This window comes from Triturus cristatus, chromosome 3_2, assembly GCF_964204655.1.
Source record: "Triturus cristatus chromosome 3_2, aTriCri1.1, whole genome shotgun sequence".
NCBI classification, from domain to species: Eukaryota; Metazoa; Chordata; class Amphibia; order Caudata; family Salamandridae; genus Triturus; species Triturus cristatus.
This window is the reverse complement of record NC_140584.1, coordinates 73918994-73940292: the sequence shown is the minus strand read 5'-3', so window position 1 is coordinate 73940292 and position 21299 is coordinate 73918994.

Here is a 21299-nt window from a genome sequence, read left to right as displayed (position 1 = left end):
TCCTTGCACCATAGTGTAAGGGTGCCTGCATTGCAGGGAATAATTGTTCATGTGCAGGAAGGTGTCCCTTCATGCTCGTAAACAATCTCTAATGGTGATTTATAACTTCTATGTGTGTTGCATATTGCAGCACAATTTTTTAATGATTGTAACTAATGGCGATTTGCTGTTTCTGCAGCACACATAGAAATAGAAAAAACAAGGAGAAATTAATAATTTCTCCCAGTGGCGCTTGTTTAAGACCAGGTTTTCCCTGGTCTTATTTTTGGCAATGCCGCATATTTACACCCCCTTGTAAATAGGGGGCAGCGTCAAAATGCAGTGGGTGTTGCGGTGGAACGCCCACAGCAACATCCATGCCTGCCCCTTTACCGCAGCTGACTGATGCAGTAAGGCGCATATTTACAAGGTGGCGTTAAGCCATATTAAGTGGCTTAACGCTACCTTGTAAATATGGAGCAAGGAATTGATGTTTCTGTTCGCAATGCCCTTGTAAATATGACCCTATGAGAGCTCTTTACACACCGCAAGCTAATAGAGAAGCTGCAGCAAAGGAGGAAAAAGAATAGACAGAAAAGGAATTTAATTTTAATGATTAGATAGGTGCAGGAGAAGAAAATGCAGAAAAGAAAAGGTGAGGAGATGGAGAACAAGGAAAAACCACAAATCATGGATTAACAATGGTCAAAAAATGAACCTCAACGAACCCAGAATTGGTGAAGAAAAGTATTGACAGACATCAGATCTTTGTTGTTGGAGACTAAAACATGAATCTTGAACAAGTGAGTTTTTGAAAGGACATGATGATCAGGCTAATCACAGCTGTTAAAGGAGAGAACTTGGTATGAACAGAATTTTGGTGTTTTCAACAGAAGCAAAAACTTGCTCCTAGAAAGTCTCATGTCTCTGGTAATGTTCAAGAGATCGTAAAGATATCTTGGCTATCTTGGTCTGCCAGGGTGAAGTGCTTTGGATGTAAGTTAGCAGATTTAAACCTATATGGGATTCTAAAGGAAGCCATTGAAGTTTCCTCAAAATAGAGGTAATGTGTTCAGTTTTATTTATCCCTATAATTAGGCATAGCCGAGGAGTGATGGATGGCCTAGAGGGGACAGGGAGTTTGTTGTGAATCCCAAATATCACAACTATAATATTGGTGGGACAGAATAATGAGCACACAATGTTGACGGGTAAGTAATTCTAGATCTTCTACAACTTACTCTATGCGATACATATATCTTCAAGGTATGTAGTAGATATGGAGCTAGGAATAGTACCTTTCGATATTTTGTCTCTCTATATTTTGTCCTCAATATTCTTGTACTACGATATTGTTGGTGTCTATATTCAGAAGTGCAATTGAGAGTTTTACTGAATGGCCTGAGAAGAAGGCATTTCTCTCATCGATTCTATGGATGATCAGGTCATGGGTTGCAGTCCTCTGCTGAACATTGGAGAGGTGGAAATGTATTCTTTTGAACTGGCAAAATCAATATCTGGCAGTTTGCTCACATGAGGCACATTCATAGCATGGGGTCTATTCTGCCTTCAAGCTATTTGGCAGACTCTGTGGGTGAGGGCACAAAACTGGGATCCATCAATTTGACTGACATATTAGGGTTGATTTTGTTCTTAGATTTCGGGGAGTTAAGGATCAACTCAGTCTTTTATTAATTAAATTTCAGGATGGTGTCTGTCGTTCATTCTTGTAATAGATTGAAGGCCATTTACTTTACATTCTAATGTCATTAGTTTATTGGTATGGCTTACGGCCAGAGTCTTTCAAAAGCAGATTCAGAGGTTTGCCATACAATGAGAACAGTACAGGGGAGAGAGAAGGTCTTTGTGAGATACCAAAAGATACCCATGCAGGCCGTATGTGCTGTTCCCTAATTTGAATAATTAGAAATAACCCAGGAGGAAGAGTCTCTAATAGTTTAGGACTTCATCAGTGAGGCTCATTCTGCTTCCAGTGTCTTTAGTTGTATAGGGTGATCTACTGAGACAAAGGCTGTGAAGAGTCAAGCAGGACCAGAAGGCAAGCCTCTCATTTATTTAGTATGTGATGAAAGTATTCTATCCCTTTTGGCATTGCAGTTTTAGTGCTCTGACCCTCACTGAATCTGGATTGACATGAAGGTGACAAGGCACCATCATTAAGGTATTTGTTCAATTGGATTGGAATTGGACACATTTCTAGATTTTGTGCCAGGTCAAGATACATTTAAAAGAGGTTTGTAATTGTCTAGGGAACCAAGTTCTGCTTTAAAGTTTTTGAGGGTGGGCAAGATTTGACCCAACTTCAGGCCACTGGGTAATGTTACATGGGTTAGCGAGGCCTTGACAGTGGCTTGCCAGTAAGGTGCAAAAAGGTGAAAGTTAAGTTGGCGTGAATTACGATAGCTTGGTGATAACTGTAGTGTCCTCCCCAGCCTTGGTATATATAAATGATTATGCCAGACACAAAGCTTGGTGTTACACATCATTTTTGCTCAGTGTGTAACCATGAACTCAACATTCTAAATCATGAATTCTATTACCACGTCCAAACACTTATGTCACAGTTCTACGAAGCCCATCAGGAACCAAAAGGATCCCATCATGTCTAACTCACAGGACACTACATCTCTCCCTTTATATACATCACAATTTTTCGATAAGTCGTCGTGAAGGTCAAACCAATCGCCCAGAATGTGATCTATGAGGTTGTGAAAGTGATAGGAGAAGTGTCCATGACTGTCACTGGTGGTACAGAGACAGGTGCAGTGAGTGGGCTCTCAGAAGTCTCAATTGAAACAGTCTCATGTCTGACATCTGGAGTTGGCGAATAATGAGGCAGATGCTTGAAATGCAAAGAATCTTGGGCAATAGACTTTTGAAGATGGTGAACAGTCATCATGTGTCCTTTACTAATCACATATTTTAAACGGTTCAATAGCAAATGGAGCGTTAGACTTGCGTTTTCTCATTTTTCTTAATAGACCTCGCTTTCCTTCGGTAAAAGCAGTGTCTTAGCACATCGTTGTTTGTCTGCATAGATTCTCATCTTGTGCTTGTGACAAAAATCTGTTCATTGGTCCATTGTGGAAATTTGGTTGTCATGGCTCTCCTGAACATCAGAGTGGCAGGACTTTTACTTGTCATTGAATGGGGAGTCGACCGTTAGCCACGAAGGGCAGAACGAAGAGCTGATTTGAGATCAAGTGCAGCATGCAGAGCTGTCTTCTTGAGCTTACTTATAAAAAGCTTGACAATGCCATTTGCTTGTGGACAAAGAGGTGTGCTCTTCTGATGCTTAACTTTGAGATGAATAAAGAAAGTCTCTGAATTCTCAACTGTTGAAAAGTGGGCCAATGTCTGACTTTAGAACTGAAAACTCCATGTTGCAAAAATACCATCTAACCTCTGAATGACTTTTTCCTGAGTGATTGATGAGAGGTCTGCTACCAAAGGAAAATGAGAGTACTCATCAATGACCACCATCAGGTGATGCTCCTTTGTCAAGGGGTCCAAAGAGGTCAACAGTGATTCTCTCCCACACAGGCTTTGGAAGATCAGATAGGTTTAGTGGATGTAGGGTTGTTTTGGGAGATAAGCAGTTACACAAATGACGGCCTGTAATTCCTTTTCATCTCTTTCCTCAAGATGAGGAAACTAGACTTGGAGAGCACATTTATTGGTGGCGCTTTCACAATGACCTTTCTGTGCCACTTCAAGTACTTGTTGTCGCAGAATCTCCAGCATGACAATTCTTGAACCCCGTCAGACAATACCTTCTTGAGTAACTGACATTTTTACATTTGCGATATTCTCTGTCTTTTGTAAGAGGTCAAGTGTAATGTTTCCTGGAAAGATGTGAAATAATGTTTTTAAGTATCAGCATGTTACTATCTGTGCTCATGACAATAATGATTTCTTCCAGTAAAATAGCTGCAGGAGTAATGGACTTTACTATGAACTTAATGTATGCTTCAGCTGCTTTGGAAGTGGTACCATGACACTGTATTGGCACTCATCAAAAATAGTCAGCAGGGTTTTGATCTTTCCCTGGTTGGTGCACAATAGCCTAGTCACATTCCTGTAGTAGTATACCCCAGCATTCAATATGAGGAGGCATCTTGGCTTTAGGGTTGCCAAAGACTGTAAGCAATGCTTGATGATCTGTGAAAAGAGTATAATGCTTTCCATACAAAAATACGTGGAAATGTTCACAAGCCCACAATATTGCTAAACTTTCTTTTTAGGGTTGTGAATAGCCACGTTCAGTTTGTGACAAACATCTGCTAGAAAACGCCACAATATATCTTCGGAAGATAAACAGCTGGTATACACTTAATTAGAACAGGTGTAACTGCAAAATTAAACAATAGTAACAGCACTATTAAATTCGGTGTGCACCTGATGAGGAGGTAAAGCCCACCTCCTACTTGAAAAGTGAAAGAAACTAAGACAATGGTCATAGACTTCATGTGCACTACTCTAAAGCACCCCTATGGAGAGTATCACATATTCTGCAGTGACTCATAAGGTGATAGATTCAATTGAAGTGCTTGTCAAAAGGAACATTTTGAAACTGAGTACAGGTTTTTCTAAATGCTTGAACAGGGGAGAGGAGTTGGCCGAACGGCTAGGGCAGTCGACCTCGATACTGGGGACCTGGGTTTGAGTCTCGGCAATGACGCTGAACATCCTGTGATTCTGGGCAAATCACTTAATCTCCCCGTGCTTAACAAAAATGTTTATGTGTCCTCATGTAATGCAACTGGTGCTATGTAAAGTGCTCTGATACCCAATTCGGGTCAAGTTCGCGCTATATAAAATTCTGTAAAAAAAAAAAAACAACATGTCCAAAACTGATAAAGTGGCTCTTAAAACACTTAGAAGAGTTACATCCTTGCTTATTTTGGCAGCCAAATCAAATGATGTCGCGATACTAAGAGAGAAAAGGTCCAAGTATAAAAGATTACTAGTGCAAACGAAGAAAAACTGGGACGATAGTGTCTGGACGGAATTGATTAATGCAGCCAAAATTAAGGATCACGCTGTCTTTTGGTGATTGATAGCCAAAGATAACAAATTGGGAAGAAGTAACAAGGACCTTTTTCTATTCTCTTGTACATAGGTTAACCACTTTTCTAAACTGTATTCAAGTACCATAACTGATACAATAAATACCAAGGTCATATAAAAACCCCCGTTATAACTCCCCTGTTTTTTAATCTAGAGGATACCTTAGCAGCAATCCACACAGTAGAACCCAGGAAAGTCCCAGGCCCAGACAAAATACCAGGCGACCTGTTGAGGCATGATAAAGCTGTTTGGGAACCATATATCAATCTTCTCTGTAAAGCAGTGGCAGCGGGCTCCCCAGTTCCGGAGTCATAAAAAGGGGCTGAAACTATTACTATTTTTAAAAGAGGGGATCGCCAAGACCCTGCAAATTACCAGCGTATAAGTTTAATCGACACATTACAAAAGATTTATGCTAAGAAGATTTTAACAAAACTAAATGATTGGATCGATGATAATCCTATTCTATCACAATACCAGGCGGGGTTTAAAGTGAGAACTAGTACAATTGATCAGGTTTTTAGATTTCTCTGTATGAGTTGGAAATATACGATTTTTAAAAAGGCCACTTGTACATAGCTTTTGTTGATTTGAAGGCTGCCTTCGACCTCATTCCCAGAGATTTTCTTTGGAGTTCCTTATAAAATCAAGGTGTACCAGAGAAACTCCTTGTGCAAATAAGACTACATGACAGCAACTATGCAAAAGTCAGATGGGGTCCGAAAGGAGAGCTTACTGAGGCACTCCCCGTAAGGAGGGGCGTAAGACAGGGTTGTGTACTGGCGCCCCCCTATTTTCACTAAATGTGAATGACGCCCCAAAATACCTTCTGGGGTGTACACATGATTCACCGAAACTAGGTGGGGGGCCAGTGCCAGCTCTTTTATTTGCGGACGATACTATTTTAATATCTCAAACCCCAAAGGGATTACAATGCTTATTAGACTCTTATAGTGAATTTTAAGACTGTAAGGGTCTAGAAATAAATTCTAGTAAAACAAAATACATGGCAGTTAATCCACATAAATAGTTCAAGAAGAACATAACTGTCCAAAAACAGAAACCAGAATATGTGCCGAATTTTAACTATTTAGGCATTACACTTGACACTAAAATGACCTGGTATCCTCACCTGCACAAAAGTAAAAACATCTCGCTCCAAAACTCCCTACCAATACTAAAAAACATGAGAGCAGTCTTACAAGGCAGTGTCCCTTGCACTTGAGGTGTATAAATACAGGGCACAATCAGAATCCCTTTATGGAGCAGAACTATGAGGGCCTTCTTGTAGGAATACTTTTGCGGGGGAAAAAACAAGATTTTTAAGAAGCTGCTACATCTCCGCATGCGCACGCCTATAGTTTCGATTGTTATGAATCTAAACATAAAACATGTTGATCACCAGACTATACTGAGACCATTGTTTTCCTGGGTGTGATTGTGGTCCACAACAGAACTATTATTTTATAAAGAAGGGCTAGAAGAGATCTTACGTATTGAGCAAGGTACTAGCCTCCAGTGGGTCAAGCACGTGCATTTGTGGTTTTGCAAACTTGGGCCAAAGCATTTTTGGGAAGCACCTACCCTATTGACACCAGCTTCCAAAAAAACATTAAAACAGTTTTTTGGGCATACATACAAAGGAGTATTTCCCATAGCCCAGATACTGGTAGATTAACGGTTCAGTTCCTTCCTATGAAACCAACCCTCGTTTTTTTAGCAATATTTGGATGAAGTGCAGCCCCAGTTGGCAAAATCTTGATATATGACATTTCGCTATGGTGTTTTACAAATTAACTCAAACACAGCGAAATAGGGTCGAAATACAGATGAGAATAATGAGGACTGTTGTGCACTATGTCAATCCAAAGCACAGGAAAACGATTTACATTTATTATTCTTTTATCCAGCATATGCCATGCCCAGGCAAAAATGGATTAAACCAATCTGTCAAAATTTGGGAACTAGGTCTTGTCTGGAGGCAGAGAGAATACTAAAAACTGACACTTCCCAGAAAATAGTTTTTAGTGTTAGCAGATATTTGTTTGCCGTGGGTAGAACAAGAGGAAAAAAAGGTGCCATCTCAAATCTAAACTTGCACATTTCTGCATTCGCACTTTAGAACTGCCCAGTGCTCAGGTAGAACGTATTGTTGTGTATCATGGTAGCCCATAAGCACTTTTAAAGCACTTGCACTTTTGTTGCTGTTCAGATTTTATGAGAAAAGGCTTCCTTTCATCATATGTACTCTTCTAGTATCTGCTTCTCTCCAACCCAACCTGGACTTTTTATTCTCCTCAATGTTTTCAATTATATCGGATGGAAGCTTAGCACTTTTACTATTTTTTAACTTGATAGTTTGATTGCCATTTTTTTTTAAAGCAACACCCTTGAAATGTTTTTTTAATTGTGTTTTATTAACTGATACTTATGAATTGTTATTATGTATCTTTTATGGTTCAAGCAAAACCGAAATAAAGATTAATGAATGAATGAATGATACGTCCTTGTTTCTCTCCCCGGCTGATAAAGGTGGAGCATGGGTTGCTATGGACCGCTGTTTTTATGAATCGAAAGTTGAAACTATGTTGCAAGATGAAACCACTTACCTACCATTACTTCAAGACCCCACAGAGGAGTTTCAATGTATTCTCTCTGAGATTTTGACAAATGCAAAGGAGATGGCTTGGAATACTAACAAGACCAGGGACTTCTTGTTCATACAGCACCCACGACGCCCGTTGATATACATGCTCCCTAAAGTACATAAATCCTTGAGGGATCCTCCACTGAGACCGATTGTGTCAAGTTGTGGTTCTATACATGAACCTTTGGGTCACTATTTGGATACATTCCTACAGGCTATTGTACAAGCTGGTAACGCTTATTTACAGGATACCACACACTTGTTGCAGCTTCTCCAAGTAATGTGTGCAGGGTCTAGAGAAAGAGACCCTGTTATGCAAACAAATCAAGCAACCACTGAACAGAGAAGTTTTTGTATCCAATTACTCCACTTCATCCAGCGGCATCAAACAAGTGATTCTCAGACGCTGGGAACTTTTACAATCGGGACCTGATTTTCGAGGCATATTCGCTAACCCTTCCATCTTGGCATACAAGTGGTCTCAGAATTTCAGGGAACTCCTTAACCGATCTGAATCTGAAAATAAATGTCTCACAAGGGCATGCGTAAATGCTTCAATTGTTCACATTGTAACAACGTGCTCACTGGGCATTACATTTCCCACCCCTGGTCCGGTAAAAAAATCAAATTGAACTTTACCGCTGATTGTAATAGCCGTTTTGTCATTTACATGATACGGTGCCCATGTGGGTTATACTACATGGGAAAAACAGAGAGATCTTTATGCACACCCATAACTGAGCACAAAAAACGCATAAGGACTAAAACCACCACCTCACCACTGGCTATTCATTGGCACGACCACCACCACACGATAGCCCAACTTTGATTCACTATCCTAGAAATAGTGACGATACATGCTGACAGGGACATGTCCAAGCATTTGTCTCAACGCGAGACCTATTGGATACGCTGTTTGGACACTCTTATGCCCAAAGGGTTCAATGATAAACTTGAATCTTCCTGTTGTCTCTGACCCCCTTTCTGTTTATGTAACCATACTTTCCTCCGGCTCTTGCATTTACTTGCACTTTTTTTCATTTAGTTGTTGCACATATCTCTGTTATGTTTTTTGATCCAGCTCGAGTTTGTTTCACAGGGACAACAGTTTACCAAACGCACTCAGATGTATGCATGTATTTGTTAATGTTTTTGAACTAACATTCACTGGATCAGCAATTCGCTTGAAAGGCTCTTGTTTTTATTCCTGTCCAACTATTAATAACGCTGTGTGTAACCATTCATGTACCATGATCAACTAGATGTTAGCCAGCAATGTATACTCAAACTGTTGTCGTACTCATAGTAAAACCAATGTCAGCCAGTAACTGATGGTAAATGTATGCCTTTGATTAATTTCATGCTAGTGAGGTAACCATACTCAATTTTGTTTACATGTAATGTGGTTTTAACTTCAATTCAATTATTCTGTTTTTTTTGGAAGTTGGCTCACTACATATCTCGATTGCACATTCTTTTTTTTAAAACTTGCCAGTCACGCACTGTCTAGCCCAATATTTCTAATGATAGTAGTTGAGTTGAATTCACATGTATAAGTCAAAATATCCTAATTAACTGCCTCTTTCCCTCTGCTGTTGATACTCTAAGCCGGATTTTATCATCCTGGGCACGTAACTAGATTATGCCTTTTTATTTCTACAGTTTCTTTCTCTTAGCCACTTTTTATTTTGCATGTAACTTTATTCAGCAATATGGCTTCACGCGTAGCATGACAGTTGCACTGCGCCTTTAAAGATTGTTGAGCACTTAACTTCCAGGTAGGGCGTTCACTTTTAAAATCACCCGGTGCACAAGTTCACAGCAAATGCGGTTAATTAGTGCATTATGCTTTGGTTTCTCTGAAACAGGTTGGATTGTTGGCGTGGCCTGGGGCCACGTATCGGTAAGTCATTATTTGACTATTAGGTAGTTTATACGAACATTGTGGGCACGTCAACAGAGACGGGTCGGGTTGTAGAATGTTGATATGTGATTATTTTCACGTTTAGGTCGCTTACACTTGATCGTTATCAAGTTTGCCAGAGTTATTCATTTAGAGACATTGGGTCTCGTGATTTCACTTTTCGGTGAGTTTCTTTAGTACCGCAGCATATTCACTTGCTTTTTGACGACAATACATACATGCATGATTCATGACTTCGGTTTCTTATTTCGGTGCGAAACAAACCCACTTTGTGGACTTGTTTAGGTTGTGTTGCTCTGTCGCCTCCAGGTAATGCTTGCTGCTTGGGAGGTGTGTTCATTGTGTGTTGCATGCAATTTGAGAGCAGAAATATTGTGCGCTGCATGACTTTAGAGAGTAGACACAAGTGGTGAGACAAACGGTCGTCCTGAGCACTTTTTAATTTTGTTCACCCGCCTTAGGGTTTTTGATCACAGCAGCCAGCTCACATTGTAGGGCCTTTGTTTATCGCACCATCTCTAGACTTTTTGATTTCGCTTTGGTTTGGCTAGGTACACTTGGTGTTGGATTCTTGTTCATTATCTCAATCAGCTGTACTCATCTCACTCTATATTATCTTAAAATCGGGGAGGTTTCTCTTTTCATCTGGTTACAATTGCTAACTCTGTTTCTGTTTTTGCGCTTTCAATATGTCCGTACTGTTCTGCAATCTTAGTAATAGAAATACCAAGATATTATTATGTTTATTTACTTGTAGATTCCTCTGAAGGGCAGCTGTTTATGAGCGAAATGCATTGGGACTCAAATCAAATCAATGAAAACTTTATTCGGATCATTACAATCCATAAAAGTACAGAAGAAAAACAAAACATTTATAAAACCATACAATTAAACAATAAAAATGCTGTTTTGCACATGAGGAGTAAACCATAATTCTTTAGGACATTGTTAACCGGTCACGACCACAGTTTTTAGAAAAGAGCTCACGCGAAAGACAAGTTCATCGTCATCCAGGGACAAAATCATTGAAAATGCAAGTTCCAGGCTAAGAGGTTTTAGTTTTTTAAAATACGGGGATAAAAACCATTTAATGTACTTCATGTAAAATTTACAAAAAAATAAGAAATGTAAAATTGTTTGCCTACTCTGAGAGTCACAAGGGCATGGCTCAACACATTGGTTGTTAAAATTCCATAAAGGAAAAGTAAGTGCATATTTAATAGTGCCTGCCCTAAGGCGAAATATAAGGCCACGCTCCCAATGGCTCAACGGGAGGGTTAAATAACTGGGTGTCGGATAGATTGTGAGATTGCGGGCTAGGTATCCACGGACACTAGGTTTCAAAAACTCCCTTACTACCCTTTCAGCGTCAAATGACATATAGAGTACTTTTTTAAGTTCACGTTTAGTGGGGAGCACAGTGGTTGTTGGTTTTAGGAAGGTATTTTCAAGGTTCACGCTGCGGAATACGCTAGACACCCCTGATAACCAGGGAATGGCCGAGCCCCTGTCGCAGCGTAGACAATCCTCGATGATATCCCTAGTCAGAATGGTGGCAGGGTTTTTCCAAATCGCCAGCCAAAAAAGGGCTGGACGTGCACAAATAAAATCCCCTATAAAATGCAACCCCAATTCCCTATGACATATAAAATGGGGGGAAGTGATGGGAACACAGAGAAGTTTCCTACAAAATCTATGTTCCTCGGCAGTTAAGTCAGAACAACTAGCAGTTCCCCAAACCTCAGCACCATAAGTAGCAACCGGGACGCATTGAGTTTTGTATATTTTTAGGATAGCAGGCATTGCCCCGGTTAATTTTGGGCGGGAGAGGCTCAAAATGGAGTTAATGGTCTTTGAGAACTTACTCCTGACGTGGGCTATATGCCCACTCCAGGAGTTGTTCGCAGCAAAGACCACACCCAAATACGGGAAACTGCTAGTAGAGCCCAATCTTTCAGCCCCCACAACTATACTGCCGATATGACGCCTCTTCGGGCCACAAGACATTACAAAAGACTTTTTAAAATTAGTCTTCAAGTCTAGGGAATCCATATGTGCAACAAAGCCATTCACTAAAATACGTAAAGCGTTTGGGGTGCGCCCCATAAGGACCGCATCATCTGCATAAAGCAGAGCGGGGAGATGATTGCCTTTTATGGTTGGGACATCGACGGTTAGAGAAACCAGGTGTTTATGAAGGCCGTTGATATATATTATAAATAAGAGGGGAGCAAGGACGCAGCCCTGTCTAACCCCTCTATTAACTCTAACTAGCACAGAGACCTCACCCTCAATACCAATCCTGACACAGGCCTTCAAATCTCTGTGCAAATAGGCCAGGAAATGTACCAAGGATTCGTCCAGACCGTAATCCAATAAAGCCTTCCATAGTAATGACCTATTAACAAGGTCAAAAGCAGTGGATAGGTCCATAAAGGCCAAGTAAATTGGGCAATTACGTGCTATGGTGTATTTGCCCAAAATAAGGTTCAAATTAAGGCACTGCTCCGCGGTTCCGACTTTGTTGCGGAAACCCAACTGGCAGCTCTCTAAGATTTGGTTATCCTCGGCCCATAATAAGATTTTATTGTACAATACTCTCCCTAAAATCTTTAAAGTGTTATCAATAAGGGAGATAGGCCTGTAACATGCCGGTTGGGAACGGTCGCCCTTCTTAAAGATAGGCACTATTATACTAGATGACCAGGTTGATGGTGGTGGAGAAGTAAAAATTAAGTTCTTAAAAACATTCAGCAAAAGCCTAGAAACAGTGACAAAACATGCTGACAGGGACATGTCCAAGCATTTGTCTCAACGCGAGACCTATTGGATACGCTGTTTGGCCACTCTTATGCCCAAAGGGTTCAATGATAAACTTGAATTTTCCTGTTTTCTCTGACCCCCTTTCTGTTTATGTAACCATACTTTCCTCCGGGTCTTGCATTTACTTGCACTTTTTTTCATTTAGTTGTTGCACATATCTCTGATATGTTTTTTGATCCAGCTCGAGTTTGTTTCACAGGGACAACAGTTTACCAAACACACTCAGATGCATGCATGTATTTGTTAATGTTTTAAACTAACATTCACAGGATCAGCAATTCACTTGAAAGGCTCTTGTTTTTATTCCTGTCCAACTATTAATAACGCTGTGTGTAACCATTCATGTACCATGATCAACTGGATGTTAGCCAGCAATGTATACTCAAACTGTTGTCGTACTCATAGTAAAACCAATGTCAGCCAGTAACTGATGGTAAATGTATGCCTTTGATTAATTTCATGCTAGTGAGGTAACCATACTCAATTTTGTTTACATGTAATGTGGTTTTAACTTCAATTCAATTATTCTGTTTTTTTTGGAAGTTGGCTCACTACATATCTCGATTGCACATTCTTTTTTTTTAAACTTGCCAGTCACGCACTGTCTAGCCCAATATTTCTAATGATAGTAGTTGAGTTGTATTCACATGTATAAGTCAAAATATCCTAATTAACTGCCTCTTTCCCTCTGCTGTTGATACTCTAAGCCGGATTTTATCATCCTGGGCACGTAACTAGATTATGCCTTTTTATTTCTACAGTTTCTTTCTCTTAGCCACTTTTTATTTTGCATGTAACTTTATTCAGCAATATGGCTCAACGCGTAGCATGACAGTTGCACTGCGCCTTTAAAGATTGTTGAGCACTTAACTTCCAGGTAGGGCGTTCACTTTTAAAATCACCCGGTGCACAAGTTCACTGTAAATGCGGTTAATTAGTGCATTATGCTTTGGTTTCTCTGAAACAGGTTGGATTGTTGGCGTGGCCTGGGGCCACATATCGGTAAGTCATTATTTGACTATTAGGTAGTTTATACGAACATTGTTGGCACGTCAACAGAGACGGGTCGGGTTGTAGAATGTTGATATGTGATTATTTTCACGTTTAGGTCGCTTACACTTGATCGTTATCAAGTTTGCCAGAGTTATTCATTTAGAGACATTGGGTCTCTTGATTTCATTTTTCGGTGAGTTTCTCTAGTACCGCAGCATATTCACTTGCTTTTTGACGACAATACATACATGCATGATTCATGACTTCGGTTTCTTATTTCGGTGCGAAACAAACCCACTTTGTGGACTTGTTTAGGTTGTGTTGCTCTGTCGCCTCCAGGTAATGCTTGCTGCTTGGGAGGTGTGTTCATTGTGTGTTGCATGCAATTTGAGAGCAGAAATATTGTGCGCTGCATGACTTTAGAGAGTAGACATAAGTGGTGAGACAAACGGTCTTCCTGAGCACTTTTTAATTTTGTTCACCCGCCTTAGGGTTTTTGATCACAGCAGCCAGCTCACATTGTAGGGCCTTTGTTGCTCGCACCATCTCTAGACTTTTTGATTTCACTTTGGTTTGGCTAGGTGCACTTGAGGTTGGATTCTTGTTCATTATCTCAATCAGCTGTACTCATCTCACTCTATATTATCTGAAGATCGTGGAGGTTTCTCTTTTCATCTGGTTACAGTTGCTAATACTGTTTCTGTTTTTGCTTTTGTGCTTTCAATATGTCCGTACTGTTCTGCAACCTTAGTAATGGAAATACCAAGATATTATTATGTTTATTTACTTGTAGATTCCTCTGAAGGGCAGCTGTTTATGAGCAAAATGCATTGGGACTCTTTTATAATCTGTGAGATGTATGCAACCATCACTCTTCGTAATTGATTGAAGTTCCCTTTGGGAGACACATGAAGTTTGTTCAACAAAAAAAGGATTTTTTTTTGAGCCACCAACAGCAGTTTTTGTATTATCTTGTTGTTTACTTTTATTTGTGATACTTTGGTTGCTAATTTGTGTCTTTATATACACAATATATCTTTGAGCATTTGTGTGTCCATTGTCTTGTGCAAGGATTGCGCCCAACTCGACCGTGGTAGCGTCAACAGCAATCCTATATGAAACTTTGGATCAAAATAGGCCATTTCAACGGCGTTCTCAATTGCATGTTTGATTTTCTTGAAGCTGTGTTCACATTCATGGGACCAGTAAAATTAAACATTTTGTTTTGTTAAGTCTCTTAAGGGAGCACTTACAGTGGCAAAGTCATGCATGTACCTAGAACAGTAACTGGCTTTGCCAATAAAAGAATGTAACATGGTAACAGGTTGTGGGGGACAGGTGGATTACAAAGAATGTACTTTAGCTGGATCTGGATTCCCCTAGAAGAGAAAATATAGCCAAAGAATTTGAGTTCTTTTTTGTGGAACTCACACTTCTCTGCATTCAAAGTTTTACCTGCATCAGCAAGACCCCGTGTAAGAGCTTTATCATGTTCATTTTGTGGGGTTCCAAAGACCAATATATCGTCACTTTAATTGAAAGTATTTGTGACAGGCTGAATTATACATCGAATGATATCTTGAAAAGATGTGCAGCTGATGACACAACAAAACTTAATCTTTTATATCTGAACAACCCAGTATGGGTAGAAAAGGTGGTAATGTACCTGCAATTTTCTTCGAGTTCCAATTGATGATACCCTTTGTTCAGATCAAGGCAAGAGAAGACTTTGACACAATTTAGCTGAGTGATCATTGCAGCAATGTGTGGACCTGTATGTCGTTCTTTCAATTGCCTTGTCAGCTTGACGCATACTAAAACAGAACTGTACAGCTTTTTCACTGTCCTTTTTGGGCACTGCCACCACAAATGAAATCCATGGTCTCAGACCAGTGGATCGCAAAATGATATCATGCTTCAGAAATGCCTTTTCAACAGCTTCTTGCAAATTAAATGCAATTCAATGATGTCTTTGAGAAACAGAATAAACGTCCTTGTTGATATACAGTTGCACTCTCCTAGTCCTAAGATTGGAAGCAATGTAGAATTATGTGCATCTCTGGCTGCCTTTTTCCTACAAAAGGTTGAAAATATTTGTTCTTCCTTTACATTTATGCCTATAGGTACCAATGAGGTAGTGCCAATAGAGCGCCTAGAGCCTAGTGGACCCTCCTTTTTATATTTGATAATTTTTCATCTCTAGATCAGCTTGGAGTCACCAAGCTTCTTTCTGAGATTCGATCAGGCTCCCCCTTGGACCCCTGGCCAGGCTCAGTACTGAAACTGATCCCAGATATCATTGGGGAAGCCCTTACCCCATTGTTCTGCTCCATTTTTAAAACCAGTCATTTCATGGCCTCCTGGAAAATAGCCTCCATTCTCCCACTTCTCAAATCATCTAATTTAGACCCAAAAGATCCGAGCAATTATAAACCCATCTCTTGTCTCCCCTTCCCGGGTAAGATGATTGAAAGGGCCATGAATGGTCAACTTAGCCTGTTCCTTAAGACTAACTCCTCTCTAGACATCACGCAATTTGGATTTCGTGCTGAACATAGCACTGTATTGGCACTAATAAAATCCACGGATGAGATTAGGGAGGCCTTAGATCAGGGCAGCACTGTCATACTTATTATGCTGGATCTCTCTGCCGCATTTGATACGGTCCATCACGAAGTTTTGATGGACCGTTTATTAGCGGTTGGGGTCAAGGGCAAGGCCTGGGACCTCCTGAAATCGTTCCTAGCTAACAGAATACAAACTTTGGACCTCGGTAGAGACAATTCTAAGCCCTTCTCTCTCCCATGTGGAGTCCCACAGGGGTCCTCGCTCAGCCTGACATTATTTCATATATATGTCACTCCGCTGGCAACCCTGATTAAATCCTTTGGATTCCAGTTGTCCTCCTATGCCGATGACACGCAAATTGTGTTGTCAATCCAAAAGGGGTCAGAGGCTGAGACAGCCTTAAAGTGTCACAACTGCATGCAGGCAATTGGTCTCTGGATGGCTTCAAACTGCCTCAAACTTAACGCCGAAAAAACCGAGGTTATACTCTTTGGGAACACGGCCAACCTCTGGACACCGGACTGGTGGCCGATTACAATGGGAGGGACTCCTGCTCCGGTGGTAAAGGCAAAAAACCTCGGAGTGCTCATAGATTCGAAATTGTCTTTTGATGATCAGGTTAGCAGGGTTGTTTCATCCTGCTTTTTTATGCTTAAAATCTTACGTAAAGTTAAATTCCTCCTCCCATAAGACTGCCTGAAAACTTCAGTTACTGCACTCAATCTGTCGCGGCTGGACTATTGCAATAGTCTCTATATTAACATCCAGAAAATACACCTGTCCAGACTCCAGACCGTGCAGAATGAGGCAGCTAGAATGCTCACTGGCACACCCAGGTTTATTTCTGTAAGGGCGGGACTCAGATCTCTTCACTGGCTACCTGTGGCATCACGGATTCAGTTTAAGGCCATGTGTATAGTCTTCAAAGCTCCTAATGGCATGGGCCCTGACTTCCTGAGACATTCAATTCAGTGGTATGTGCCGGGGAGAGCCTTGCACTCCCTGCAATCCAGACTCGCTATCCTCCCCCGCTACAATTAAACTAGCTGGGGTGGTTGGAGTTTCCGCCATTGTGCCATTAAGACATGGAACAGCCTTCCTTTTCATCTTAGGAACTCAACAGAACTTCTTCCCTTTAGGAAGGGATTAAAAACTTGGTTATTCTCCTAGATGATCTTCCCAGCCAACTGTTTCAGTTGTCTCCTTTGGCAGGTACTGCATAGCGCCAGGACATCTCAGGGTAGCAGAGTGCTCTAAAGATCTCAGTAACATAACTGTGTGAGACAGGGCACTGGAGACAGTTTGTGGTACTTCTCCTCAGGCATAATGTTTATCGACACACGTCTATACTAAAAGGTATGGAACAACCGTTTACCTTTTGTGCAATTTTATGACAGCATTTGAATGACTTTTGTGATTTTAATTTGTTGACTTTTCTTTGACTCATCTTCTTCCTTGCATGTGGCCAGTCCAATATGCGCATGTTTTTCTGAGGTAAACATTGATATTGCACATCCATCTTCTTCACTGTCACTTGACAATAACACCGAAGAGCTCTTGGACAAAGATTTAGACGCGATCAACTTCGTTAGTGTCTATTTGCCTCAGCTAATGTTGCCGCTTGGCCTTGTGGGCGTGCATAGACCGTCTCTTCTGAAACGTTCGGGCATCCATTTTGTTTTCTCGGCATGACACACTTAGCTTTTCCTTTACTTTGCAACCCATTAACAAATGGTTGTCTTTCCTGCAGCCTTTGCATACTTGTCCAATTTACCTTCCTTTGGAAATAAAAATCTGCATTAGAAGCACAATTTCTTTTTCTTTGGAGACATCGCTTTGTGTCCTTCAGCCTTGTGTTCTGCTTACTTTTCATGTTTATGACTGACTCATTGTGGGCACCTCTGGCCTTCATGTCATCAGCTTGTCGATCTGGACGTTCCTCAGCTCTGAGAGCCATGAGTACTCGTTACAAACTAAGGACCTGATTTCAAGTTTGGGATTCTTCGAGCGGGCGACTGCACACATGGGGAAACATGTGCCCCCTTGCAGGCACCCCATTACCCTGAGGCAACATGGGGCCCTGACCCCACTGCCACAGTTTTCATGGCTGCCTCACTACTATGAGCATTGTGGCGGTGAGAAAATTTCTAATTAGCTCTGACCGCTGCGTAACCACCACAGGATCCATAAGCCCCGGTGGATGGGGCGGTCCTATGGCAGTCCCACCGCTATATTCGTATTAGGGTGGGTTGACTTCCAGTCTGGCAGTCCGGGGACTGCCACCACGGATTAGGCAGTCTCGCAATAAGGCCTTTAGGGTATCTGTCAGCATTCGTTGTCTGAATGAATCTGACAAATATCCATCTAAAACACTGAGGCGTGTGGCTTCTTCATCATTGACAAATTTGTCGATCATTTCTCCAGCTTTCTGTCATTCATGACTAAAAATATATCTTTCGAATCGGCGTTCGGCATTGGATTGAACTTAATATTTAGCAGCTCTTTTATTTTACTGTATGAGACTTTGTCAGCATGGGGTATTTTTTTTATTTCCTCCTTTACTCCTTCACCGGCAAGATTTTTGAGGTATTTGATAATATTTTTTTTATCTGTTTCTTGATTAAATCATCAGATGATTCTATCCAGGCAGTCCATCTGATGCCAATATTCTGCTTTTTGGCTGTATTGAATGAGGTGGTGGTTTCAGAAGTGCATGCGGCTGTGTATTTTGCGCCTCCTGCTATGGTTGTGGAAAGTATGTGCTGTTCAGACAGTGATTAATGTGCACTTGACTCCTCCCCTTCCGAAAATACCAGCGCAGCACTTGAACTGTGGTTGTGTGACCCACCCAGCAGACGCGCTGCTCCTTCTTCCTCCTTTACTGTAAGTACTGGTTTTATTTATTACACCGTCTTCACCCTTCTACATTCTACTAGGTTTTTACTGCCTCCAGCATTTCTCTGAATCAGGCTAGTTATCTTCTAGTGCTTCCTTGCACCTGGTTATCACTGCCTTTAGCATTTCTTTGCACTTGGCTATCGCTACCTTCTAGTGCTTTTCTGTACCTGATTGTCACTACCTTTAGTGTTATCGTTCCTTATGACTTTTAGCTCAGTGTTGTGTTGTGGTGCAGTACCTCTATCACGGCCTTACCAGTAGGTATCTTGTCAACGATGAGTAAACTTCTCTGGAAGGCTTTAATTTTCTTCAAAAGCTTCACACTGGCTGGAGTGGGGCGTTGACTCCACATACACCAACCGTTGATCTTCGCTTCAACTGATGCATGTGTGGCATGTTCGAGCAGTTTGCTAGACAACAGCAAACTCTCTGGGAGAGCACTGACGATTCTTCAGGTTCCGTATCCCCTATCTAGTGCCATCTGTGTTGCCCCTCCACCTTGGTACATGTAAATTATTACACCATACAAAGAGCTTGGTGTTACATGTCTTTATTCCTCAGCATGTAAAGATGAATTCAACATTCTAAATCATGAATTCTATTCACCGCACCGAACACTTACGTCACAGTTCTACTGAGTCCTTTAGGAACCAAAAGGGTCCCATCATGTAGAACTCACACAACACTACAATATTCAACAAAGTAATAGATTTGGTAGATCATTGTAATCATATTAGAGAGATTTAGGGAGTTCTAAAGTTCAAATCTAGACGCAGAGCTCTCTGGGTTTAACTAGACGGTAGAGAACATTGAACAAAGAGATTGCTTTCATTTTAACAAATTAGCTTAATAAGCAGACTAAGAAGTTGTACGTCTCGTGAGACTCTAGCTTGGGCCACATTGTATTCAATTTTATGTAGTTGAAAAGAGATTTTATGAGATTGTGCAAGTTTAATATTTGTTCCTGGACAAAGTATGATTTAGCCTGTTGAATTTCAGGTCTATATATTTGTCTAGCCTTTTCAGGACTTGGTTTGGACCTAGGAGTTTCTCTCTCTTTGTCATTTCTTTTTCAGGGTTCTGATATCTCTTTTGGATTTTAACAGTGTTACATTGATCCAGGGTTTGTTGGGTATTAGTCTGCGAGTTTTCAGTTTTTCTTCGCCTCTGTCATTAATAAAGTCTCTCTTTGCCTTACTGTAGAGCTCATGCATTGAATCAGAATGAACATTCTGATCCAGCATACTGAATTTAGGTAATAAGAGATCTCTGGTGGATTAATCGGGTTTGGCTTTGAAGTCTGAAGAAGTTTTTTTGCTCTTGCAGTCTGGGTGCCATGAGAAATACTGGTATTAGAAGCATTGAAGTCAAGTTTACATAGGTGGAGTGCCTTGCCGGTCATTCAAAATACTTTGTAATTGAATCTGTCAGGGAGCATGGAGATGACGGACATCTTTCAACGTAGGGAAGATGTGCTTGAACTTTTGTTGGATATGATCAGTTGAGACTTTGAATGAAAAAGCATTTACTGGTGTCAGTGAGAACTCTGGAAAACGAGTTAATTGAGATTTGTCCTCATCGATGTGTGATAAGAACAGGCCCTGGGTTGTTAACTGAAAAGTTCTGTAAAGGAAGGACTTGATTTTCTGCTGCAACATTTATAGTTTTTTCTTGATAGTCCACCAGGGACAGAGTGAGAAATCCAAAGGATTTGGCAGAGATGATATACATGGGAGAAGCCATCAAAGATTTTTTTTTTAATAGATTTTATTGAAATTTGACATAAGCGCAGAACATGTACATATAGCAGTAAGAAAGGACACCCATTATCTAGAAACAACAAAAAGCACTTTACATGTTTGTTGTTTTGTTTAAAGGAGATTTACAAAGCATCGGTGATTGATTTTCTCATGAACACATTTACGTCATTAAGTTGGATACGTGATTGGCAGGATTGTGAGTGGGTTAGAGTTCCACATCTAATGGTTGGCCTGTGTGTTAATTTGGCATTGGCAGAATGAAAAGCAGTGTCTGATATATCTTTGTCTCATCCAGTTAGATAGAGTATATGAATACCAATTAGATAGGGGTATATCAAGGGGATTTTGCAGGAGTGACAAAGAGGAAATAGTCTTTGCCCATCATTGTACATAGCCTTTTTGGAAAGCAAGTAAGCTGTTAGCCACCTACCTGTTTTAGAAGTCAGATCACTATATGGTATCAGCTGAGAGTTTCACAAGATGTTTTTTTTTATTCGTGAAAAGTACAGCTCTTCTATAGTGCATACTTTAAACTAAGCTTTATAACCGGCCACGATGAAGTTGTGGTGGAAAGCAGTGTGATTCTAAGCACATGTTTGGGTAAAGTAGCACTCCA